Below are 22673 nucleotides of genomic sequence, written 5' to 3'. Positions count from 1 at the left end.
TCCTGGGCCCCGATCACATCACTCGCCACTCCTGTGCCCCAACCTCGCCACTCCTGCTGTACCTGCCCATGCTCCAATCACCGACCTGGACCTTAGTGACGTCCAATCCAATCGCCCTCTTCACAGCCGTTTCTCTCCAGCATGCGCTGTACCTTGAAGTGGTATGCCGGGTTGGGCCGCACGCTGCTCCTTTGAAGGCCCCGACCTGTTGATGGACCTTGCAGGCTGGACCTCCACACCTGGCACAGCTACAACACTGGCATCTACCCGACAATGTGTAAAACTGCCCAGCTATGTCCTGTCCACAAAAAACGGGATAAATCCAATCAAGCCAATTAGTACCCCATCAATCTACTCTCAATTATCAGCAAAGTGATGGAAGGTGTCGTCGACAAAATATAAGAAATAGGAGCAGGAGTAGGTCATTTGGCCCCTCGAGCCTGCTCCACCATTTAATAAGATCATGGCTGATCTGATCATGGACTCAGCTCCACTTCCCTGCCCGCTCCCCTTCATTCTCTTATTGCTCAAAAATCTGTCTATCTCCACCTTAAATATATTCAATGACCCAGCCTCCACAGCTCTCTGGGGCAGAGAATTCCATAGATTTATCTCCCTCAGAGAAGTAATTCATCCTCATTTCAGTTTTAAATGGGCGGCCCCTTATTCTGAAACTATGACCCCTAGTTTTAGTTTCCCCTATGAGTGGAATTATCTTCTCTGCATCCACCTTTTCGAGACCCCTCATTATCGTATATGTTTCGAAAAGATCACCTCTCATTCTTCTGAACTCCAATGAAAATAGGCCCAACCTACTCAATCTATCTTCATAAGTCAACTCCCTCATATCTGGAATCAACTTAGTGAACCTTCTCTGAACAGCCTCTAATGCAAGTATATCCTTCCTTAAATACGGAGACCAAAACTATACACAGTACTCTAGGTGTGGCCTCACCAATACCCTGTACAGTTGTAGCAGGACTTCTCTGCTTTTATACTCTATCCCCCTTGCAATAAAGGCCGACATTTCATTTGCCTTCCTGATTACTTGCTGTACCATGCACAAGGACCCCCAGGTCCCTCTGTACTGCAGCACTTTGCAATTTTTCTCCATTTAAATTATAATTTGCTTTTCTATTTTTTCTGCTAAAGTTTTCCCACATTATACTCCATCTACCAAATTTTTGCCCACTCACTCAGCCTGTCTATATCCCTTTGCAGATTTGTTGTGTCCTCTTCACAATTTGCTTTCCCACCCATCTATGTATCATCAGAAAACTTGTCTACATTACACTCGGTCCCTTCATCCAAATCATTAATATAGATTCTAAATAGTTGAGGCCCCAGCACCGATCCCTGCGGCATCCCATTAGTCACTGTTTGCCAACTGGAAAATGACCCATTTATCCTGACTCTCTGTGTTATTTAGTCAATCCTCTATCCATGCTAATATATTACTCCTAACACCGTGAACTTTTATCTTGTGCAGTAACCTCTTCTTATGTGGCACTTTATCGAATGACTTCTGGAAATCGAAATACACCACATCCACTGGTTCCCCCTTATCCACCCTGCTCGTTACATCCTCAAAGAACTCCAGCAAATTTGTCAAACATGATTTCCCTTTCATAATATCATGCTGACTCAGCTTAATTGAATTATGCTTTTCCAAATGTCCTGCTACTGCTTCCTTAATAATGGACTCCAGCATTTTCCCAACGACAGATGTTAGGCTAACTGGTCTATAGTTCCCTGCTTTCTGTCTACCTCCTTTTTTAAATAGGGGCGTTACATTTGCGGTTTTTCAATCCGCTGGGACCGCCCAGAATCCAGGGAATTTTGGTAGATTACAACCAATGCATCAACTATCTCTGCAGCCACTTCCTTTAAGGCCCTAGGATGCAAGCCATCAGTTCCAGAGGCTTGTCCGCCTTTAGTCCCATTATTTTACCGAGTACTACTTCTTTAATGCTAGTGATTGTATTAAGTTCTTCTCTCCCGATAGCCCCTTGATTATCCACTATTGGGATGTTTTTAGTGTCTTCTACCATGAAGACCGATACAAAATATTTGTGCAAAGTCTCTGCCATTTCCCTGTTCCCCATTATTAGTGCTATCAAGTGGCACTTACTCACCAAAAACCTGATCACCGATCCTCAGTTTGGGTTTTGCTGCAACCATTTGGCTCCAGACCTCATTACAGCCTTGGGCTAACATGGACAAAACAGAGGTTAGGTGAGAGTGACTGCCCTTGACATCAAGGCAGCATTTGACCAAGTGTGGCATCAAGGAGCCCTAGTAAAATTGAAGTCAATGGGAATCAGGGGGAAAACTCTCCACTGGCTGGAGTCAAACTTAGCACAAAGGAAGATGGTTGTGGTTGTTGAAGGCCAATCATTTCAGCCCCAGGCTATTGCTGCAGGAGTTCCTCAGGGCAGTGACCGAGGCCCAACCATCTTCAGCTGCTTCATCAATGACCTTCCTTCCATCATAAGGTCAGACAGGGGGATGTTTGCTGATGATTGCACAGTGTTCAATTCCATTTGCTGCTCTGCAGCTAATGAAGCAATCAATGCTCTCATGCAGCAAGACCAGAACGGCATCCAAACTTGGGCTGATAAATGGCAAGTAACATTCTCGCCACACAAGTGCTAGGCAATAACCATCTCCAACAAGAGAGAGTGTAACCATCTCCCTTCGACATTCAACGGCATTACCATCGGCGAAGGCCCTGCCATGAACATCCTGAGGGTCACCATTGACAAGAAACTTAACTGGACCAACCACATAAATACTATGGCTACAAGAGCAGGTCAGAGGCTGGGTATTCTGTGACGAGTCTCACCTCCTGACTCCCCAAAGCCTTTCCACCATTTACAAGGCACAAGTCAGGAGTGTGATGGAATACACTTGCCTGGATGAGCTCAAACAACACTCAAGAAGCTCGACATCATCCAGGACAAAGCAGCCCGATTGATTGGAACCACCTTAAACATTCACTTCCTCCACCACCGACGCACCATAGCTGCAGTGTGTACCATCCACAAGATGCACTGGAGCAACTCACGAAGGCTTCTTCGACAGTACCTCCCAAACCCGCGACCTCTACCACCTGGAAGGACAAGGGCAGGAGGTCCATGGGAACACCATCATCTCCACATTTCACCCCCAGTCACACACCATCCTGACTTGGAAATATATCGCCGTTCCTTCATCGTCGCTGGGTCAAAATCCTGGAACTCCCTCCCTAACAGCACTGTGGGAGTACCTTCACCACACGGACTGCAGCGGTTCAAGAAGATGGCTCACCACCACCTTCTCAAGGACAATCAGGGGTGGGCAATAAATGCTGGCCGTGCCAGTGATGCCCATACCCCAGAACTGAATAATCTTTTTAAAAACTTGCAATTCTATAGCGCTTTTCACATATAGAGAGATCTCTCAAAGAGCTTTACAGGAGGCTAGACAAAGAATATACACCAAACAGGATGGGGAAAAAGAAAAAGGGACATTAATGGGTAAAAGCAGTGGCGAAATGAAAGGTGGTATGGAAATAGGGAAGGAGGGGACATGGTGGAGATGCGGTTGGAGCGAGTTTCAGAGAATGTAAGCAACAGTCAGCAGTGATGGAGTGGCGAGATCAGGACACAAGCAGCAGCTAGTATCAGAGAAGCAGAATGTGCATACAGGAAGATACAGCTGTCCGCAATCACTGAGGTATGGTAGGGTGAGACTGGGGAGGAATTTGAAGAATGCGACAAGATTTTAAAGTCAATTTGCTGTGGCACAGGGACCCAATGGTACTTGGCGAGGTCAGGGGTAGTTAGAGTGTGGGCCTTGGTGCAGGAGAGCTCACATGAATGATAGTGGAGGCATGGAAGCTGGCAAGGTGTACACTGGAGAAAATAAAGTGCCGACTTTCCTGATTTTTGCTGACATTGCATTTAACTTGCATTTGGAGTCCACTAAGTAACGTTCTATCTATGTGCCCTTGCACCAGTGTCCCACTTTGCCAAATAGAGCTGGTCATATAAGGTAGCATTGTCAGCTCCACAGTGTTGTAAGCAGGTACTAATCTCAAGCTAGATCCATAGTACAACAGCATTTCTTTTTAAAAAAGGAAGAAAAAAAAGTAATTGCCTGCTGTTTTTAGAACCTGGAACCAAGGATTTACAAGCATCTGCTAACCTACAAACTTCACTCAGCAAAAGAAATTAGCCTGCTATTGAGTTAGAATATGTACACCCGGGTATGCCAAGGCTTTGCAATACACTGGCCAGACCGCACTTGCAATACTGTGTTCAATTCTGGACACGATCTTACAAAAACAGCATATATGCATTGGAGAGAATGGAGAGCAGAGCAACAAGTATATAAGAATGAACAATGAAGAACAAACGTTACTGGAGGGAGAAGACAATTACATTTGTAGATTTTAAGGAGGCCTTTGACACTACACATCACAGTTAAATATAAATACAAGTCTTTCTTTCTAAAATGTTCTAAATTCTGAAGATATGCAGAATTACATATAAAATCGTCACCATTTCAGTGATATACGACAACACCACTGCAATAGTATGCTTCCTGGATGGTGATACAGAGCCATTTCAGATTACAGCAGGTGTTCTTCAAGAAAATACACTGCACCCTTTTTACTTATCATGGTCTATGTAATGAGAAAAGCAGCAGACTCCAAGGGAAGCAAATAAGGTCTTACCATCCAGATGAAAAGGAGTCAAAGATATTAAAGAAGAAAGATCACAGTCTCGGATTGTGCAGATGACATTGCTCTCTGCAGTGACATAGCAGAAGGGGGACAGAAGTTACTGAGGCTGCTGAGATATTTGCGCATGCGCATAAATGTTCAACACTCTCTTGCACCTGCCGGTTGTAGAGGGGAGAGTGTAGGAGACACAGAGCTGCAAACGTTTCATTATCCATTCATTAACTGACTAATGTGGAAAAAAAGCTTCAAGGAAGACTGTCAAGACCAGGCCCAGAGCTCCCTGGTTTAATGATGAGGAACTGGAGGAGCTTGTATCAGAGGTGGAGCACAGGTATAAAGGCCTCACCCAGGATGGTCGTGGCAAACCTCCACCACCCCAATACAGACGCATCTGGAGGGAGATTGGTGAGGCTGCGTCCTCAATGGGCAACGTGTCGGAAACGTTGGAACAATGTGGTGGCGTCAGCAAGATGACATGTTCATCGGCTACATTGTAATCCAATAGACATATTTCCCCCTCTTCCACACCTCATGTCATGATGTTCTCAGTATCAGTTGCAGCAATGTGCCATCGCTTGACATCTTATCACTTTTGCATAATAACTCTGGCATAGCTCATACCATCTGCGTAGTCACATCTGTCACTAAATAGGTTCTGCATGAAATGGTCTCCAAACTCTTGCAGGACATCTCCATTAAGCCTTCACCATCTTCCGCAACTCATTGCCACCTCCTCTACCACACCTTCCCTTCAACGGAGTCATAGGGAGTAACATATCTGACCTCTCTCTGGGTGGGTGAAGGTCCATTGCCTCACTATTTATGTACCACTGACAATGCTGCAGGATGTGAACGATATCCCGGAAGTGCAGCGCGGCAGCACTCTGACCGATTCTCCCTGCTGCCCGACTCACATCCAGCTCAGACCAGCTTTTCCCCAGTGGTCCTACTGGTGGGTGGCAGGGCAATCTTAGACGGTCCTCGATGGGGAAAAAGCCAGATTTCCAGCCTCTGGCATGGGCGGGCGGAAGGCCTGCGCGCCGGGGGAACCGCCGGGACCAATCTTGCGGCGGGCGGAACGTGGGCGGCAGGTGTCATCACCACGTGCAGCTGCCCACTTCCGTCCCGTGGTTGAAATTGGCCAGCGTACCGTGAGGTCGTCGCGGACGATGTCAGCACCAGCCTCGCGGGTGGCGAACTGGGCCGCTTTCCACTTGCAGGGCGAACATTAATGGGGAGGTGCACAGCGCCATTTTATTCTCCTGGCCGACTTACCGGTCTGGCCTTTCGTGCTTTATTTTGCGGAGACCGTGCCTGCCACGCCGGAAGCAGGAAATCCCGCCTCGCCTCGGTTACCGCCCCCAAACGGGGCATTACCGAATTTCGACCCGAGGCACTTACCAATAAACCAGGAAAATAAACTCAATGGCATCTAGACAAGTCCGCTGATAAATGCCTTAAATATCGGCTGGAAAGACCCCATCCCCACTGAGATGCTTCATAGAGACAGACAGAGCAACAGTAATAAAACATAGTAGGATGAAATTTACTGGTCATTCCTTCAGGACAAAAGAGGAACCGATTTCAGAATTATTATTCTGGGAACCAACACATGGAAATAAAGAGAGAGGTTGGCCGAGAATTATTTACAATACTTAACTTGTATAGTTCTGTTAGTTAGATTGGCTAACTAACAGAAAACAGAGAGTCGGGATAAATGGTTCATTCTCGGGTTGGCAATCAGTAACTAGTGGGGTGCCGTAGGGATCAGTGCTGGGACCCCACTATTTACAATCTATATTAATGACTTGGAAGAAGGGACTGAGTGTAACATAGCCAAGTTTGCTGATGATACAAAGATGGGAGGAAAAGCAATGTGTGAGGAGGATACAAAAAAATCTGCAAAAGGACACAGACAGGCTAAGTGAATGGACAACAATTTGGCAGATGGAGCATAAAGTTGGAAAGTGTGAGGTCATGCACTTTGGCAGAAAAAATCAAAGGGCAAGTTATTATTTAAATGGAGAAAGATTGGAAAGTGCTGCAGTACAGCGGGACCTGGGGGTACTTGTGCATGAAACACAAAAGGATAGTATGCAGGTACAGCAAATGATCAGGAAGGCCAATGGAATCTTGGCCTTTATTGCAAAGTTATACAGGGTATTGGTGAGGCCACACCTGGAATACTGTGTATAGTTTTGGTTTCCATATTTACGAAAGGATATACTTGCTTTGGAGGCAGTTCAGAGAAGGTTCACTAGGTTGATTGCGGAGATGAGGGGGTTGACTTATGAGGAAAGGTTGAGAAGGTTGGGTCTCTACTCATTGGAATTCAGAAGAATGAGAGGTGATCTTATAGAAACGTATAAAATTATGAGGGAGCTTGACAAGGTGGATGCAGAGAAAATGTTTCCACTAATGGAGGAGACTAGAACTTGGGGCATAATCTTAGAATAAGGAGCTGCCCTTTTAAAACTGAGATGAGGAGAAAATTATTTTCTCAGAGGGTTGTAAATCTGTGAAATTCGTTGCCTCAGAGAGCTGTGGAAGCTGGGACACTGAATAAATTTAAGACAGAAATAGACAGTTTCTTAAAGAAGGGGTGAAGGGGAGCGGGCAGGGAAGTGGACCCGAGTCCATGATCGGATCAGCCATGATCGTATTGAATGGTGGAGCAGGCTCGAGGGGCCGTATGTCCTACTCCTGCTCCTATTTCTTATGTTCTTATATATGAAATAGAAATTTCCATAGAATTACCATCATGCAGGATGAATAAAAAGGTATAAAGGTATTGGCTGATGATGATGTAGAGAGAACAAAAGAACAGCAAAGAAGAGAGAAAAGGGGAACCTCACTAAAGAATATAGGGCCAGAAATTGGTCATTGCATAAGGTCTGCCCTTTTCTCGGCAGTATGCTGGAGGTGCATCGTTTCAAACCGTCGGCATACTGCCGAGACCGAAGAGGACAAAATTGGTTGATTTTTTGTCAGCGGTATGCCAGTGGTCTGCAGTGGGTGGTATGTAACTTAATAGTCGATCCAGATCGACTTTCTCTTCGATGGAAGATGTGGCACTGAACTGCACATGCACGATTTATTTTTCCCCGTTTTTTTCACAGAAGTGTTTTACCCATAATTTCGGGGGTCAGGTCACCTGCACATGCGCAGTGAGTTGAAGAGGAGGGAGAGAGAGTGAGAAGGAACAGCAAGCTAGTCGATGGTCAGTTACTTTAAAAACACATTGCAGAGTTAAAAAATATTCGTAACAACTAATAATTCTACAGTTTGAACAATAAGAAGACATATTTTACAAAGCAACATAAATATAATGGAAATGTTAAAACAAAAGTGGAAGCACAGGAACATCGAGAAGGATGGTCGGTTGAGGGCACCCACCTTCGACGAGACGGAGTTACCGGCCGTTCTCGAGCATATAACAGAAAGGCACTCTGACCTAACGAAGTGTGGTCATGGAAAGCCCCCCTCAAAAGGAGTACAACAGGATATGGGATGAGATCAGGGAGGCTGTGTCCTCCACAAGTACCATGGTACGCACCGGGGAAAGGTGCCATAAGAGGGTAAGTCATCATCATAGGCAGTCCCTCTGAATCGAGGAAGACTTGCTTCCACTCTTAACATGAGTCTTTAGGTGGCTGAAAGGTCCAATATGAGAGCCACAGTCTCTGTCACAGGTGGGACAGATAGTCGTTGAGGGAAGGGATGGGTGGGACTGGTTTGCCGCACGCTCTTTCCGCTGCCTGCGCTTGATTTCTGCATGCTCTCGGCGACAAGACTCGAGAAGCTCAGCGCTATTCCGGATGCGCTTCCTCCACTTAGGGCGATCTTGGGCCAGGGACTCCCAGGTGTCAGTGGGGATGTTGCACTTTATCAGGGAGGCTTTGAGGGTGTCCTTGTAACGTTTCCACTGTCCACCTTTGGCTCATTTGCTGTGAAGGAGATCCGAGTAGAACGCTTACTTTTGGAGTCTCGTGTCTGGCATGCGAACGATGTGGCCTGCCCAGCGGAGCTGATCAAGTGTGGTCAGTGCTTCAATGCTGAGGATGTTGGCCTGGTCGAGGACGCCAACATTGGTGCATCTGTCCTCCCAGGGGATTTGTAGGATCTTGCGGAGACATCGTTGGTGGTATTTCTCCAGCGACTTGAGGTGTCTATTGTACATGGTCCATGTTTCTGAGCCATACAGGAGGGCGGGTGTTACTACCATGAGCTTGGTGACAGTTTTGAGGGCCTGGTCTTCAAACATTCTTTTCCTCAGGCAGCCGAAGGCTGCACTGGCGCACCGGAGGCGGTGTTGGATCTCGTTATCAATGCCTGATCTTGTTGATAGAAGGCTCCCAAGATAAGGAAAGTGGTCCACGTTGTCCAGGGCCATGCCGTGGATCTGGATGACTGGGGGGCAGTGCTGTGTGGCGAGGACAGGCTGGTGGAGGACCTTTGTCTTACTGATGTTTAGCGTAAGGCCCATGCTTTCGTACGCCTCAGTAAATACGTCCTGGAGTTCAGCCTCTGTGTGTGCGCAGACGCAGGCGTCGTCCGCGTACTGTAGCTCGACGACAGAGGTGGGGTTGTCATGTATGTATATGCTGCTTGTAGCCATCAGATGGTGTCATTGTTGGAGGCCACTGAGCAGCATGCACATGGTGCTGCTCTGGTATAAAAGGCCAGCCATTTTGAGAGTCAGGCATTTTGGGCCGTAATAAAGCAGAACAAGGTTGTACCTTGTTCAGTTAAACAGTACTCAGTTTGTACCTTTATTGCATACATAACATTTGGCGATGAGAAAACAAAAATCCTTGTTTGCAAAATGAGCACGATTGGATTTTTAGAGCGATTCGTGGAGGGAGAAGATTGGGCAGACTTTGTGAGCCATTTGAATCAATACTTCATGGCCAACAAAATGAAGGGGGTCGACGATGCAGATCGGCGCCGGGCCGTGTTCCTCACTGTGTGCGGCTCAAAGATCTACCGTCTGATAAAGAATCTACTCATGCCTAGTGATCCAACAGAGAAAAGTACGAGGAGTTGTGTACATTGGTACGGGAGCGCCTCAAGCCAGATGATGGCATCATCATATCGAGATACAGGTTTTATACACATCGGAGGGCCAGAGCGCGGCGCAATTCGTAGCCGACCTGAGACGTCTACTGGGACCATGCAAGTTCGGGACGGTGTTGGCAGACATGCTGCGGGACTTCTTTGTTATCGGTATCATCCACGAAGTGATCCTGTGCAAACTTCTGCCGGTGGAGGAGTTGGATTTAAAAAGGGCCATCCACATCGCTCAATCATGCATGACGACGGACAGGAGTCTAAAGCAAATATCGGTGAAGAACCGAACCTCGGCAAGTTCTGTAAATGTGATTGATTCGGCGTTTGGCAGAGCGGCACATGGCAGGGCCTATCCGGCTGCGTTCGCGAAACCTGTGGCTGCCCAAAGTCCGCCAGCGGGAATGTATCCAACTTTTCCATGTTGGTGTTGTGGAGGAAATCATCGGCACCAGCAGTGTCCACAGATGAGCAAGCGAGCTGCGACACACCACGTGGAGGATGAGAGTCAGACTAGCGCGGATCCGGATACGCAATCCAAGATGCCAGGAGGAGGAAGTGTATGGACTGTACTCTTTCATAACCAAGAGTAAACCAATTTTGATTAATGCGAAGTTTAATGGGATACTGGTATCAGTGAAACTGGACACAGGGGCGAGTCAATCGATCATGAACGAGAGAGCATTTAATAAGCTGTGGGACACTAAGACTGTGAGGTCCAGGCTGAGCCCTGTTAACGCCAAGCTGCACCAAAGAACTGATAAAGGTGATTGGCAGTACACAAATTAACGTATCATATAACGGTGCGGTTCACGAGTTACCGCTGTGGATTGTTCCAGGCAATGACCCAACGCTGCTCGACAGGAACTGGTTGGAGAAAATCAGATGCGACTGGAACGACATAAAGATGTTGTTGTCGGAGGAAGATACATGTGACCATGTATGTCGTCATGGAGCATGGTGACGTAGTTTTGGGGGCATCCGAAGTGGAGGAGGATGCTCCATAGACCTTCGCAGTTGACAGTGTCAAAGGCCTTTGTAAGGTTGAAGAAAGCCATGTATAAGGGCTGGCGCTGCTCCCTGCATTTTTCCTGCAGCTGTCGCGCTCCAAAAATCCTGTCTGTTGTGCCCCGTAGGGGACGAGATCCGCACTGCGACTCCGGGAGGAGCTCCTCGGTCACAGGGAGAAGATGGTTGAGGAGAACTCTAGCAACGACTTTCCCAGTGGCTGATAGAAGGGAGATTCCCCTGTAGTTGTCGCAGTCGGACTTGTCCCTTTTTTAAAAGATGGTCACGATCACTGCATCTCTAAGATCTCCCAGCATGCTCTCCTCCCTCCAGATGAGAGAGATGAGGTCATGTAGCGCCAGCAGTGCCTCTCCGCCATACTTCAGCACCTCAGCAGGGATTCCATCCGCTCCCGTAGCCTTGTTGTTTTTTTAGCTGTTTTATGGTTTTTTCTGCCTCGTGCAGTGTTGGGGTTTCACTGAGGTGGTGGCGGGTAGCATGCTGCGGAATGGAGTCGAGAACACTCGAGTCAAAGGCAGAGTCCCGATTGAGGAGATCTTCAAAGTGTTCCTTCCAGCGGGCCCTGACTGCTTCGGTGTCCTTGATGAGTGTTTCCCCGTTCTTGGCCAGCAGTGGGGTGAGGCCTTGGGTGTTTGGACCAAAGGTGGCCTTGACTGCGATGAAGAATCCTCGCATATCATGGCTGTCGGCCAGCTGCTGTATCTCCTGTGCTTTCTCTATTCACCACCTGTTCATCAGGTCCCGTTTTTTATTGTTGTACCTCAGCCTTGGGCCATCTGTGTTGTGTCCTTAGATGCTCTAACAATGACTCCACTTGAACTGTAGTGATCTTAGTCTTTTATTAGTTAACTCCAGAGTGAGGATCACACCTGGTGGCCTGCCTTTTATACTAGGCCATGCACATCTGTACAGATAACCTACGAGTCTCCCACTGCTGTGCCCTCTGGTGGCACACCTTGATATAGTACCAACAGTGGCCATGTAAGATACATGACATCACTCCCCCCTGAACCCTCAGTGCAAATCGCCTCTGCATTACCTATGCTCTGGGCGTAGCTCTACATGGGTCTGTCTGGTAGACCTCTAGCGGGCCGGCTCAACCTTGGGTGGGTAGTTGGTGCAGTACCGTGCTGGTGGTTGCTGTTTGTGTGTGTGTGTGTGTTCCTGGCCACTCTATTCTCCTCCCTTCCCATGTTGGTGGGGCAGGGGCTCCTGGCATTCATGTACATCCGAGTTCAGGTAGGTGGGTTTTGCGGGTTTCTTTTAGGCTCCATGGTGCAACAGGAGCGTTAGGTGTCTTTGTTGGTGTGGTGACCGGTGCGTAAGGACAAACTAGTTCTGGAGCTGCTGGGTGGTGTCCCTGCAGTCTGGTGGCGGTGCAGTGCCCGGTGCTGGCAGTGTGAAGCCGGTTGGCTCACGTAGCCTGCTGTCGGGGCTGTTGCCGTGGTCCCTAGTGTCAGGCACATTCACGGATGTCTGTGACCACCACCCCCCCCCCCCCCCGTCCTTTCTTTAAGCCCTGGGTCCCAGCTGCTCCCTGAGGAGCTGTCGTCTAGCAGTGCACAGGGGACCGCTGACTCGCTGGCCTGAACGTCGCTTGGTTTGAGATCCTGGCTGGTGCTTGTTTCCTCTGGGGAACAGTGGCAGGTGACCCTACATCTAGGTGTGGCCTTAGGTCAGTCTGCTCCTTCAGGCTCATGGCCGTTGGTGCCATCGATTGCCTGAGAGATGGAGGCGACCCAGGGGCATGGTATCACTGCCGGTGTCTTCGCCCTGCTGAGGTCGTTTGCTTCGCAGCTCGTGTGTATTGGCTGCTTGTGGCCACACTTTGTGGTGCACGACTCTGCTCCCTAGGACGCAGGCTACAGCACTGGATAGCTCGCTGGACCTGTGTGTAGCCGCTGCACTGGCTGCGTGCGGTGGGAATCCTGCATCGCACAGCTTTTCCTTGCTTCTGATGGACACTCTAGGGGTCTGATCAAGATCGCGCGACTGTTCCTCGCTGGTTGCATGTATACAATTCCGATTATCAGTTACACATTTTACATGGTCAGTTACACACTTTACATAATCTGTTACACCTTTAGTCTCTAACTTACAAATCTTGTTACATTGCTTAAGTGTGTGGAACTGCCCCTTTAATTGTAGTGGGTTGCCGGCCTCCTTTAAGAGAGCCTTGCTTGCTTTACCCCAATCCGCTTCTCCGTTTGGTGCCACGTGTTGCTCCATCAGCGCTGCACCTCGTGGTCTGGCCGCAGCCATCTCTGTCTTCAGCGCATCGCCTCGTGGTGCGGGCAGCATCTTTTCTTCGCCCACGATGTCGACTCCGGTGATCCTCTCCTCCCCGGGCTCTGCCTCCGCAGTTGGGAAGTCGCTGCTGGATCCGATTTTCTCCCTCTTGAGTCCTGCCACTGGAACCTGGACGGTGCGTTCGGGTTGTCTCAGCTGGATCACCTCCACGCAGTCGTGCTGAGCGGTCTGTGTCTCGGGTGCCGTGCTGGTCCAGCTCATCGGTGCTGGGTCCACCCTCAGGTGAGGGCTTGCTTTGCCTCTGAGCGCAGAGGGCTTCGATCGCTGGAGGGGTGAAGTCTTCCCACTTCCACTGGATCTTCTCCATTCACCTTCTGCCGAGCAGCGTTGATCCATCACCTGCAACAATCCACAGAGATAACTTGTGCACCGCACTATCATGGAATACCTTTACATTCACACTACCAACGACTGGGATGATTTCATTGGTGTAGGTGTGCAGTTTTGCCTGAACCGGGACCAACTCGGGTCGTTCAGCCAGATTGTCCCATAGCCTCTCAAAGGCTTCCTGATTCATCACTGACTGGCTCGCCCCATGTCCACTTCCATGAAGACTGGACTTCCCATTATCTCGACTTCCACCTTCAGCGGGGAGCACTTGGTGGTGCAGGTAAACATGCTGTGTACCTCCCCGTGGGACTGGGCTGCCTCTCTGTCTAAAAATTCATAATCCACGCTGGATTCATGGCCATCTGCAGACTCCTCATCGACACAGTGAGTCCTATTCTCTTACATATTCGCTGGAGGTGACCCTTTGTGCCACAGCCTTTGCAAACATAGTCTTTAAAACGGCACTGGTAGGCCCTGTGATTCCCTCCGCAACATCAGCATGGTGCTACTCGATTAGCCCCCCTCGGCGGACTCTGAGTTAAGGGACTCGGAGGCCTGTTGTCTCTTCCGAGAGGATTCCCGCTCTACAGTCCGGCTCCTGAATGGCGCCACTCTCTGCACAGTACCTGCCAGGTTTGAGTCCTGAGGGTGAGGCATCTGCCTAGAGCCGCAGGTCGAGGTCATGAATGCCTGGCTCACAGAGATGGGCTTCTGCAGTGTGATTGTGGTATCCGCCGACAGTGGCTTGTGAAGAAGGCCCTCATGGCCAATTCCAATGACAAAAATGTTCCGCAGCGCTTCGTTAAGTTGGGTGCCGAACTCGCACGGTCCCGCCAGCCACCTGAGGTCTGCGGCGTACATCGCGACTTCCTGGCCTTCGGGCCGTTGGTGAGTATAGAGCTGGTGTCTGGCTGTGAGCATGCTTTCCTTGACTTGAGTTGCTACTGGATCAGGGTTACGAGCTCCTTGTACGACTTGGTCGTTGTCTTCGCTGGTGCCAGCAAGTCCCTCACGAGGCCATATATGTTGGGCCCACAACTGGTTAGCAGGACAGCACGCCACTTATCAGCCTGTGCGGCCGGGTCATCTCCTGCCAGGTCGTTTGCTGTGAAGAAGTGTTCTAGCCTCTCCACAAAGGTGTCCCAATCATCACCATCGGCGAACTGCTGCAACGTACCAAGGGTAGCCATTTCCGCGTGAAAGTTCATATTCTCGTCGCCAGTTGTTGTGTTCTTAGATGCTCTAACAATGACTCCACGAGGCAGTGTGTTGTACTTGAACTGTAGTGACCTTAGTCTTTTTATTAGTTAACTCCAGAGTGAGGATCACACCTGGTGGCCTGCCTTTTATACTAGGCCAGGCACACCTGTACAGGTAACCAACGAGTCTCCCACTGCTGTGTCCTCTGGTGGCACACCTTGATATAGTACCAATAGTGGCCATGTAAGATACATGACACTCTGTAATGCTGCTTTGCTGCTCCAGAGTTGGGTTGTTGTTTAAGGCTCAGAAATGCCCTGTGCTTGCAATCTATAAGCTCTTGAATCTCCTGATCATTCTCATCAAACCAGTCCTGGTGTTTCCTGGTTGAGTGACCGAGTATCTCTTTGCAGGCACTAGTTATGGAGGCGTGGAGGGCAGACCAAGCGCTGTGGGCATTCTGCATCTTGGGATCATCAAGGCATGCCTGTTTAGCTGTGAGGCGCTGACTGTATAGGGCTCTCTTAGCTGGGTCCTTAAGTGCCCTGGCATTGATTTTTTGCGGCACTGCTTCTGCTGGCCCCTCCGCTTTGGGGTTATGTTGATGCCAATGATAGATCGGATTAGGCAGTGGTCCGTCCAGCAGTCGTCGGCTCCTGTCATGGCAAGGGTGATGCACACATCCTTGCGATCCCTGGCTCAGACGATGACATAGTCGAGCAAGTGCCAGTGTTTGGAGTGAGGCTCTTGCCATGATGCCTTGTATTTGTCCCTCTGGCGGAACAAGGTGTTGGCGATGACAAGTTCATGTTCTAGACATTTTGTTAGGATTAGGGTACTGCTGGAGTTGGCTTTCCCTACCTCCTCTCTGCCAATTACGCTTCCCCAGAGGCCTGTGTCCTTGCCGACCCTGGCGTTGAAGTCACCGAGGAGGATAAGCTTGTCGCCCGTGCGGACGCAGGACAGGGATTTTGAGGTTGGAGTCAAAACATTCTTTGGTCTCATCTGTTGTATCGAGTGTTGGGGCATACACACTGATGACTGTGGTGCACTGGTTCTGGGATAGGGTGAGTCGGAGAGTCATGAGGCATTCGTTTACCCCACAGGGGGAGTCTTTGAGGTGGTCGACCAGCTCGTTTTTGATGGTGAAGCTGACTCCATGGAGGCGGCATTCTTCCTCTAGTTTCCCTTTCCAAAAGAAAGTGTAACCTCCACCTTGTTCCTTGAGCTGGCCTTCCCCTGCCCGCCGGGTCTCGCTTTGGGCGGCGATGTCAATATCAAAGCATCTAAGTTCCCGGGCAACTGTGGCGGTGGCGTTCCAGTCTGTCGCTGTTGGGGTTGCCCATGAGGGTCCTGATGTTCCAGGTCCTGAACTTCATGTTAGAGGAGTGGAAGATGCCTGTGCGTGAGTTCTTTTAATGTGGGGTGATCGTTGCACACCGGCCACCACACGGGCTTAGCTGAGCAAGGTCTTGGTCCAGTGGCAAGGGGGTCCAAGATGACTGGAGACCAGGCACTGCTGAATGGGCCTAGTTGCCTACAGCGAGATGTTGGCCGCAGGCTCTACGCTGTGTAGCCCCCGTGATGGTAGGTGGTCCGAGGCTCGGTTGGGGGCAAGCATTGGGAGGGTCAGTGGCCCACTGGAGTTCAGAGTGGGAGGTCAGGGGGGTCACAGCCTTGGTACTCACCACATGCTGAAGAGGAGGAAGCCAGGTGATCTGGTGGAGGCCAGAATGACCTGATGAGGGTAGCAAGGGTAAGTAATGATTTTATTTATGCACCCCCCCCCCATGTGCCATGGAGATGTAGGTTCAGTGTTACACGATGGTATGTGTGTGTGCATGTGCGTGTGCGCGTGTGTTAGATTTTTACTTTACTTTCTGCTGAAGATGACATCTGCAATAGCAGCCGATCAGCGGCGTATGGGGGGAGGACCCACAAACCAAGAACCATTGACTGAAATAGAGATCCGTGCCCTGTTGCTAGTCGGGGATAGCAACCGTGCCACCACCGGCATTGGAGCTGACCCACTCACAGAGAATGGTCAGTCGAATACAATCCAGTCTGTGTTGCAGTCCTTTCATGTCATGTAATGTAACTGTAACCATAATGTTGGCCTGATGTAATGCAAGTTTATTGCACTGTAATTTGGCCTGATGTAATGTACTGCAATGTTGGGGGCGTGTAACGCAATGCATATATGTATTGTCTGTCTGCGATATGTAATGCTGTATTGCAGCAGTGGTGGATGTTATGTATGTAAACATTGTAACTGTGTAAGACTTTCCACCAGCAGGCACAATTGTTGGAGGCCCAAGGGTCTCCTGCACACCTCGGGCAAGGGAGTATAAAAGGTTGTCTGCCATGCTGCTTAGGCACTCTGGAGCTGTATTAAAGAGACTAAGGTCACATTAGTTTTAGCTCACAGTACTCAGTCTTGTGGAGTTCTTCCATACTTAACAATTGGCGACGAGTAATAGATTACGAACTTTCACGCGGTCATGGCTGCCGTTGGTACTTTAGAGAGATTTGTAGAGGGTGATGATTGGGAAGCCTTCGTTGAGTGTCTTGACCAGAACTTCGAGGCTAACGAGCTAAATGGGGACGATATAACAATCAAGTGCAGGGCGATTCTCCTCACCGTGCGTGAGTCCACAATATATGGCCTCATCAAGAATCTGCTAGCACCAGAGAAACCAACGTAGAAGACATATACAGAGTTATGTACGGTAGTTCGGATCCACTTCAAGCCGAAGGAGAGCGTCTTAATGGCCAGGTATCGCTTCTACATGCACCACTGCTCTGAGGACCAGGATGTGGCGAGTTATGTCGCCGACTTGAGACGCCTTGCAGGAACTTGCAAATTTGCTGGATTTTGGGGGGAAATGCTGCGCGACTTTTTTGTGCTTGGCATCGGCCATGAGGTCATTCTTCACAAGCTGCTGTTGGCCGCATCCCTAGACCTGAGCAAGATCATCACGATAGCCCAGGCTTTCATGTCCACAAACGATAATACCAGAGATATCTGCTCAGCATTGAAGCTCACCGGCAAGTACTGTGCATAAAATAACGTCGCTAGCAGGCAGAACTGCATATGTCAGGGTCTACACGTCGGCGGCTGCAAGACCTAGGATGACTCAAAGTCCACCATCGGGCGTGAATGCAAATCCATTAGCACCGTGTTGACGCCGAGGGGGTAATCATCGAGCCCATCAATGTCGATTCAAGCACTACGTGTGCAAAGGCTGCGAAACAATGGGGCACCTCCAGCGAATGTGCAAGAGTGCTGCGACTCACCACGTGGCAGAGTCGGCAGAGGATGATCGATCCAGCGCGGACCACCCAGAACAAACAAGAGAAGCAACTCAACCCGAGGAAGAAGTGTATGGGGTACGCACCTTCACCACCAAGAGCCCTCCTATCATGCTGAAAGTCAAATTGAACGGTATTCCGATATCAATGGAGTTGGACACGGGGGACAGTCAGTCAATTATGAGCCAGAAGGCTTTTGAGAAACTATGGGGCAACAAGGCACGAAGGCCCAAACTGAGCCCGATTCAGACAAAGCTGTGCACCTACACCAAAGAGCTCATACCAGTCATTGGCAGTGCGGCCGTTAAGGTATCGTACGATGGAGCTGTGCATGATTTATCACTGTGGATTGTACCAGGCGATGGCCCAATGCTATTCGGCAGAAGCTGGCTGGGAAAGATTTGATGGAACTGGGACGACATCAAAGCACTATTTTCAGTGGATGATGCCTCGTGCGCCCAAGTGCTCAGCAAGTTTCCGGCGCTATTTGAACCAGGCACCAGCAACTTCACAGGCGCTAAGGTGCAGATCCATCTAGTCCCCGATGCAAGGCCCGTTCATCACAAGGCTCGAGTGGTTCCATATATGATGAGGGAGAAAGTCGAAATCGAACTGGACAGACTTCAACGAGAGGGAATCATATCGCCAGTCGAGTTCAACGAGTGGGCCAGTCCGATTGTTCCAGTGTTGAAAAGCGATTGCATGGTCAGAATCTGCGGAGACTACAAGGTAACGATCAACAGAGTCTTGTTACAGGACCAGTACCCGCTACCCAAGATGGATGATCTGTTCGCAATGTTAGCAGGGGGGGAAGTCGTTCACCAAGTTGGACCTAACCTCCGCCTACATCTCACAGGAGCTGGCTGAATCTTCAAAAAGATTGATGTGTATCAACACGCAAAAAGGACTGTTTATATACCACAGGTGCCCTTTTGGGATTCGCTCGGCTGCTGCCATCTTCCAGAGGAACATGGAGAGTCTGCTGAAATCGGTTCCGTGCACCGTTGTGTTTCAAGACGACATCCTGATCACCGGTCGTGACACCACTGAACACTTGCACAACCTGGAAGAGGTTCTAAGTCGACTAGACAGAGTGGGACTCAGGCTGAAACGCTCCAAGTGTGTTTTCCTGGCGCCAGAGGTCGAATTTTGGGGGAGAAGGATTGCAGCAGATGGCATCAGACCCACGGACTCAAAGATAGAGGCCATCAAGAATGCACCCAGACCACAGAATGTTCCTGGGACTCCTCAACTATTTTGGTAACTTCCTACCCGGGTTAAGCACTTTGCTGGAACCATTGCACATGTTGATGACTGGGTTTGGGATAAATCTCAAGAGATAGCCTTTGAGAAGGCCAGAAATCTACTTTGTTCTAATAAGTTACTTTTACTATATGACCTGTGTAAACGATTAGTGCTAGCTTGTGATGCATCTTCGTACGGGGTCGGCTGTGTATTACAGCAAACCAATGTATCATGCAAACTTCAACGGTTGGATACGCGCCTAGAAGTCTGTCGAAGGCTGAAAGAGCCTACAGTATGGTCGAGAAAGAGGTGTTAGCATGTGTAAATGGGGTTAAGAAAATGCACCAATACCACTTTGGACTTCGGTTTGAGCTTGAAACTGACCACAAACCGCTCAATTTGCTGTTTTCAGAAAGCAAAAGGTATTAACACCAATGCTTTGTCCCGCATTCAAAGATGGGCACTAACATTGTCCGCCTATGACTATGTTATCCGCCACAGACCAGGCATGGAGAAATGTGCTGATGCCCTCAGTCGGCTACCATTGCCCACTACCAGGGTAGAAATGGCGCAGCCCGCAGACTTGCTTCTGGTCATGGACGCTTTTGAGAGTGAAGGGTCACCCGTCATTGCTCGCCAGATCAGGACCTGGACCAGCCAGGATCCTGTGCTATCACTTGTAAAAAGCTGCGCCCTCAATGGGAGCTGGTTGGCGTTCCCGGGGAAATGCAAGATGAAATTAAGCCATTTCACCGACGCAAAGATGAAATGTCCATCCATGGGGTAATCGTGTGGTTTTGCCAAAAAAAGGCAGGGAAACGTTTATACGCAAACTACACAATACCCACCCAGGCATAGTCATGATGAAGGCTATAGCCAGGTTGCATGTTTAGTGGCTCGGCATCGACTCGGACTTAGAGTCATGCGTACACCAGTGCAACACGTGCTCACAATTGAGCAATGCACCAAGAGAGGCTCCATTGAGTCTGTGGTCATGGCCCTCCAAACCGTGGTCCAGGATCCACGTAGATTTTGCTGGCACTTTCTCGGAAAGATGTTTTTAGTTGTAGTGGACGCCTACTCTAAATGGATTGAATGCATAATCATGTCATCCAGCACATCCACTGCCACCATTGAAAGCCTCCAGGCTATGTTCGCCACCCATGGCTTGCCCGACGTCCTGTCAGTGACAATGGACCGTGTTTCACCAGCTCAGAATTCAACGAGTTTATGACCCGCAATGGCATCAAGCATGTCAGGTCTGTCCCGTTTAAGCCCGCATCCAATGGTCAAGCGGAACGGGCAGAACAAACTATCAAGCAGAGCTTGAAACGCATGACGGAAGGCTCCTTGCAGACCCGCTTATCTTGGGTTCTGCTCAGCTACCGCACGCGACCCCACTCGCTCACTGGGGTTCTCCCTGGAGAATTGTTAATGAGGAGAGCTCTCAAAACCAGGCTCTCCCTAGTCCACCCAGATCTAAATGATCATGTGGAAACCCGGCGTCACCGGCAAAACATGTACCACGATCGCGTGACATTGATGTTAATGACCCTGTGTTTGTCCTGAATTACGGTCATGGTCCTAAATGGGTCGCTGGCACTGTCTTGGCCAAGGAGGGGAATAGAGTGTTTATAGTCAAACTATTGAATGGACAAACGTGCAGAAGGCATTTGGATCAGACCAAACTGCGGTTCACCGACAACCAGGAACAACCTGAAGAGGACATCATCATCATCGATCCACCAACACACACCCAACCAGCAATCGACATCGCTGTCAATCAAGAGGATGAACCCACCATTCCCAACAGTCCTGTCAGACCAGCCGCGCCACAGTGCAGCAATGGTCCGACCAACTCACCCATGCCAGAGTTTGAACTCAGATGATCAACCAGGGAGCGTAGGGCCCCGGATCGTCTCAACTTGTAAATAATTTGTATCAAAGACTTTTGGTGGGGGGGGGGGGGGGGAGGGAGGAGTGATGTTATGTATGTAAACATTGTAACTGCGTAAGACTTGGCACCAGAGGGCGCAATTGTTGGAGGCCCAAGGGTCACCTGCACACCTCGGGCAAGGGAGTATAAAAGGTTGTCTGCCATGCTGCTTAGGCACTCTGGAGTTGTATTAAAGAGACTAAGGTCACATCAGTTTTAGCTCACAGTACTTGTGGAGTTCTTCCATATTTAACAGTGGACATTTAAGTAAGGCTGCGATAAGACGTACTCATGTAAACCTGACCCCCTCCCCTGGTGCCAACCTTTTTAAAATGTTGTTTTGTACTTCCAGACTCGGACGATTTAGACCACACCGACACAGGGAGACCAGGCAACAGACCCACTGCCTCCACCTCTGGTGTCACCCAGCCCTCTCCCGACTTCACCACTGGCAGAGATGAAGAAGACGAAGAGGAACAGGAAGAGGAAGAGCCACTGATCCTGGAGCCAATGGAAGTGGAGGGGGGGAGGTGGAGACGGAGGAGGATACACCAGCTCCAGTGGGCCAGCTGGAATATCCTCCACCACGGAGTCTGTATTCAGAGGATTCCCCCATGGCTCCTCTGATTCTGTTGGACCAAGCGGTGCGCAGCGACAGAGTTGGTGCAGAGAAGGTTGGTTGCTGCACGACAGATAGGTGTGTACCAGGACATGGTGTGTCTGTCACAGGCCAGCGTCGATATAGGTTGAGAGCTGTTCAAAGCCATGGCTACGATAGCCGCAAACATCACGGCTCTATCAGAACGGCAGTCGGAGGATATGTCGTGTCTGATCACCGCGATGGAGCAAACCGCCGACTCCATCGAAGCCATGCGGCAATCGACGGGATCGGGACATGGCGCGGAATCCCCCGTGCCATAGTAGTCGGGTTGACAGCACCCGAGGGTGGGGAGCTGCCTGCATCTTCCAGCTCCAAAGCCGTGCCTTCCACATCACGAGCTTCTCCTGAGGCCCCATTCATTGTGCCTGCAATGTCTGACCCCCAACAGCAGCAACAACACTCGGGGTGCACTGCTGCATGCCGGCTTGGTACCACCATGGGGAGGTCCGGGCTCAGGAGCATTCGGAAAGGGAAGGGTGGAGTAAGAAAGGGGAGGGGGAATAGTCCCATTGGTGGTGTAGCATGCGGTCGAGATCGTGGTCGAGGACAGTAAAGGGTCTTTCGTTGTACTTGTTCATTGAATAATTGAAGTTTGAGAAAAGCTCATTAAAGTTGTTAAAGTTTTGTTAAAGTTGTAATTAAAGTTGTTAAAGTTGTTACAGTAATTTTATAGTTACAAGTTTTACAAAGTTTTAAAATTGTTGTTTGCCATTTTTACATAAACGTTTGAATTGAATTGAAGCACTCTTGTCCAGTGTCAAACCTTTGGGGTAACAGTCATCAGGGTCCCAAAAAGCAGCTGTCCACATTCAAGCAAAGTGTTCATTTATGAGCTGAACTTGGGGGGTGTCAGG

General features: G+C 49.5%; 1 long non-coding RNA gene across 1 annotated transcript in view; it reads left to right on the top strand.

Moving 5' to 3' along the window:
- The window catches only part of LOC139279335 (uncharacterized), a 50108-nt gene extending 27636 nt beyond the window's left edge, over positions 1-22472 (top strand). Inside the window, exons 2-3 of the long non-coding RNA XR_011596446.1 lie at positions 7849-7949; positions 21511-22472. This is a non-coding gene — a long non-coding RNA (uncharacterized lncRNA). The remainder of the gene's footprint in view (positions 1-7848; positions 7950-21510) is intronic.
- Positions 22473-22673: the final 201 nt, after the last annotated feature.

Source organism: Pristiophorus japonicus, chromosome 14, assembly GCF_044704955.1.
Source record: "Pristiophorus japonicus isolate sPriJap1 chromosome 14, sPriJap1.hap1, whole genome shotgun sequence".
NCBI classification, from domain to species: domain Eukaryota; kingdom Metazoa; phylum Chordata; class Chondrichthyes; family Pristiophoridae; genus Pristiophorus; species Pristiophorus japonicus.
Note: the sequence above shows the minus strand (reverse complement) of the source record. Positions and strands in the feature narration are given on the sequence as shown.